Consider the following 4,858-nt stretch of genomic DNA (forward strand, 5'->3'; position numbering starts at 1 on the left):
TTGGAGTTTGAGGACACTCTGTCTCTCCCTACAGCAAAGACACGGCCCTATTGTGTGAAGGAACTTTGTTGGGGTGACACCGAGAGGAATAGCTGCAGAGCGGAAGGCACAGCCAGTCCTCCTCCCTCCTGACCGCCTGCCCCCTGTGAAGACCCCAGCCGGCTGACCCACACAAGGAGCCAGGTGGTGAAGGGACAGTGGGATGGGCAGGTCCCAGTCCCACAACCACTGAGCAGCACCTAGGACTAGAGTCCAGAGACGTAGATACCCTGGACATGGCACCTGCTTCTTCTGAGACGCAACAGCAGGTCCCATAGAGGCTGGGCTGCTCTTCACAAACACAGGAAACACAGACAGAGCCATGTCAGCAGCATCCACTTTCAAACACACAGCCACATGTCTCAGAGCTTTGGTGAAGGGCCTTGCACTTTCTGTTCATATAATAAAGAAGGGGCCCTTGCTGGGTTAAACTTCATTTACCCAATGGTCATTACCGTGGCTCAATAACAGGAATTTGTCTTCTAGAGAAGATGGTTCTTAGCTCACGTGTCAGCTGCCCAGATGAGCACATCACCCCCCCCCCACCCCGCATCGCTCGAGGTTACATCGGCCCTTCCAGTCCTCCCTGTCTTGTCTCTGTCTATTGACCGCTAGTGTCTCACTCCCAATGGACACATAATAACGGTTTATGAGGAGGAGGGGTAAATGAGTAAATTTACATTACTAAGGGAACGTGTGACAACCATTTCAGTTCCGAAATACTTGAGTATTGGTGCTTTACAGAGCTCAGATGACAGTCCTCTCACCAAACAGGTGTCACCTCGGGACAATGAGCTGTGGCTGGCGGATGACGTGCCACTCAACCTCCTCACCCTCCCTTTCATTAGCAGCTGCCAGCCTCACTAATAAACATGAGGGATTAGAGCCCTGAATGGCCAACTAAAAGCCATGCGCTCCCAACACACACACACACACACACACACACACACACACACACACACACACACACACACTCACACACACGGATTGATCGCAGACACCTACTAGTCCTGATGTTTCTACAGTTACTCCATCCCTCCGGTCTGAAAATATCCTTGTGAAATGTGTCTGCCACCAGGAAAGGATGGCTTACTCCGGTTGTCATGGAGACCAGAATGTCATCAAAAACGTTCTCCTTGACGTTAGCTTTCTATGGAAACCAGGAAGTACAAATGTATCCTCAGAGGCACAGTGTTGATCTCGATCTCAGTCAGTTACACCCCGCCCCATCCAAAGCATGAATGAATGAATGACGTGCCAGGGACCTTGCTCAAAATCCTCCACGGAATAGGCGTTGGGGGCAGGGGGACGGTCACAAAATGAGCCCCTTCCCTATGGGGGAAGGCAAGTAAAAGGATAACAGCATCTGTTCCCCCTCGAGACACACAGGCTCAGGATGCAGGTCCCATGAAGGATCACCCTCCACGCTGCTAGAACACACAGGGCCAGGGACATTTGTGCAGGTGGGATTAGGGACCCTTGCTCACTTCAAAATGACCTGCAGAGGAGAAAGCCTGTGAGGATAAGGCACCCGCAGGCCAGAGGAAGGCAAAGCCAAACCTCAGGCTGTGGCAGGAACAAAGGACCCTGGGTCTACACTTGGGTTGGCAGCACACAAAGGTGCCTGTGAAGAAAAATGACCCCACAAAGTACCCGTGACCTGGGACGGTAGGCGAGTAGAGATGACCTGTCACATGTGCTCGGCATGTACTGCTCAAACCACAGGCCAATGCTCAATATGCTCAGAGGCAGGTGTCTTACCACCAGGTACACAGCACACATGTCCTGTCTCACAGCCAGCCACTCCTAGCACAGAGACGGAGCTGCCCTCTGACGCAGCTCTTCCTCCTGCTGAGGAGCTAGAGCCGACCCTGCCGTGGTCAGTCCTGGGCAGTGATGCGCTCCACACGGGCCCTCGGGGGTGGTGGGGAGAGGTGCGGTTCTGATTTCCAGGGTTTTCCCATTTCCGTGGTGAAAATACTCCCCTCACGGCCGATTTCAGGTCCCCAACGTCAGGTCCCTGAGTGCTGAGTTGGCAGGGGGTACCCAGAATCAGCTCTCATGAGATGAAGCCCGAGACAGCCCAGCACAGCACGGGACCGGAGACTCCAGTCTAGAGCAAGCACAGCCATGCCAGTCCACGGGCCACAAGGAAGGGCCAAGCCAGACTCCATTTATACCTGCGCGCCAGCTGAATGAAGGGTTCCACCAGGTTCTTAGTGTGGAGGAAACACGGATACCTCTCCAGACCTACCATCTGGCCTATCTACTTCCTCAGGCAGGGCAAACAGTGGGCTGCATTCACCGAGATCTTTTCAAATCAGAGACTTTCTGAAAGACAGATGTTGGTCTGACTCTGAGCTCTGCCGCTCACCAGCCTTGTGACTTTCACAATGTGCCCCAGCGACTCTGTTCCCTAGCTTCCACTTTGGTCAAATAAACTGTTAATGGAGCTACCCTCAAAGGGTTGATTAAAGATCACCAAAGAAAACTGATCTTGAGCAGCTCCTAAATGGTCAGTTCAGGAACCCCGTTGGGGGATCAGCGAGGTCTTCCTTTCCCAACTTGGTATCTGTGAGTCCAGATGGCCTCACACACTTCATCAGTACACAAGACACATTGCAAGAGGTTGAATGAGGAAGCAGGTAGGAAAATCCAGCTCTTTCCGCTTCTGGCACACATTAAAGAGACTTGCCAAAATGTCAAACAATGTCACGCTTTTCAACATTTGCTTTGTTTTCAAAAGATAGATTTATTTTTCACATACTATATTTATACGTAAGCATCAATGGGCTAAATACTATTTTTAAGTGAAAAAATTAAAAAATTGATTGCTTAGGTTTTTTTCAAAACACTCGACGATTCCATTACATTGGTCTAACAACTGTTATGTGTCTTAAATTAAACATTGTTTATTGAAGTGAAATTCGCATAATATGAAATGAACCATTCATTTAAAGCATAGCACTCAGAGGCATTAAGGAAATTCAGAATATTGTGCAATCATCACCTCTGTCTACTTACCCAACATTTGCACCCATCCCAAAGGAAGCCCTGTGCCCACCCAGCAGTCACTCCTGAGTCCTACCTTCCCACAGTCCCCGGCAACCACCAATCTGGATACTTGGGTTGTTTCCATCTTTTGCTGTTGTGAGTAGGCATGCCAAGAACATTCGTGCACATGTATTTTTTGAGTACCTGTTTGTAATTTATTGAGGTATATAATGAGGAGTGGAATGACTTTGTCATGTGTTAACTATATACTTAACTTTTTGAGGACTCACCAATCTGCTTTCCACACTGGCTGTACTCCTTTAAATTCCCACCAGCAATGTACAAACAAGGCTTCCAATTTCTCTACATTCTCAACAACAATTATTATTTTTCTTTTTACTTTTAGAAATTATAGACATGGTAATTGAGGGTAACTACTATTCCTGATATTGATTTGCATTTCCCTAATGACTAGTGACGGTGAGCATATGAGCATGTGATCGTCAGCCATTTGTGTATCTTCTTTGGAGCAATGTGTAGTCAGATCCTTTACCCACTCTCATTGGTTTTTCTTAGTGTCCTTTGCTTTGGAATTGTCAGAGTTCTTTATATATTCTGTATACTAGACGCTCACCAGATATGTATATCACTTGCCTTCATTTCTTCCCATTCTCTAGGGTATCTTTTCTTTCTCTTGATAATGTCACTTGAGGCACAAACTGTTTTAAAATACTCAAATTGATGACGTCAGAAAGCAAGGTGGTGGCTGCCAGGGGATGGGGAGGAGGGAATGGAGACTTAGTGTTTCATGGGTACAGAGTTTCCATTAGCCAAGGTGGAAAAGTTCTGCTGAAGGTTGGTGGTGATGGTGGCACAAGAATCAGAATATACTTAGTGCTAATTAAACACACCCTTAAAAATGGTAACTTGTATTTTATCTATATCTTATTACAATAAAAAAGCACCAGAAAGCACAAGCGTAAATATTGTTATTCAGCATATATAAAGCACTTCAAAAATCTGTAAGAAAGTCATCCAAAGCAATTGAAAACACTCAAGACACTCACAAAGTTATTTCAATGCAAAGCAAAAGCAAATGGCCAATATGAAAGAACTCAATTGGAGAAACACAAAGGAAGACCCCACATAAATGTTAATTTACACTCACTAAAATGGCAGCCTTAAGAAATCTACTAAAGCAAGTGTTGGTGGTGAGTGTACCTAACAACGGGAACTCAATCTACCCTTGGGGCTGTAACTTGGAAACAATAGGGAAATAGGGAATGTTCCCCCAGCCCATGATTGAGCAACTGCACTCCATCATACTTTGTAAAGCCTTGGGAACCTATGCCAGACATTAGAGTACTCAAAGCATCATTGCTTAGAAAGGGTCTAAACTGCAAACAATCGAGACGTCCATGGGCAAAAATTGGATGCATATTTTGTGGACTGGCCCCACAACGGTACAGGATCCAGTAGGGAAAGCGAAAGCCCTATGTCTACAGGGAGCGGACATTCGCTCTCAACGAGAGCAGCCCAGGCACTGCAAGAGCCCTGCCCAGAGGTCAACAGGCCAGGAACCGCCCCATGCCAGGTGGAGGAGCCCCAGGGTGGTCCACACCAGGGCAGGGGAAGGAAAGCAGGCTCTGTAGGGGACACACTGTAGAGTCAGCCAGCAAGTGGCGGAATCCTACCTAGAACAGGAGACCATCCCAGCGAGGTCCGGACGCGTGGGACACCAAGCCATGGCGGGTAAGGGTACAGGCTCTTGTGCAGAAAGCACACAGCCATGGGAGCGGGTGACTGAGCCACCATCTTCAGGGTG

Source organism: Microcebus murinus, unplaced genomic scaffold (assembly GCF_040939455.1).
Source record: "Microcebus murinus isolate Inina unplaced genomic scaffold, M.murinus_Inina_mat1.0 scaf053_hap2_Mmur4.0, whole genome shotgun sequence".
Lineage (NCBI taxonomy): Eukaryota > Metazoa > Chordata > Mammalia > Primates > Cheirogaleidae > Microcebus > Microcebus murinus.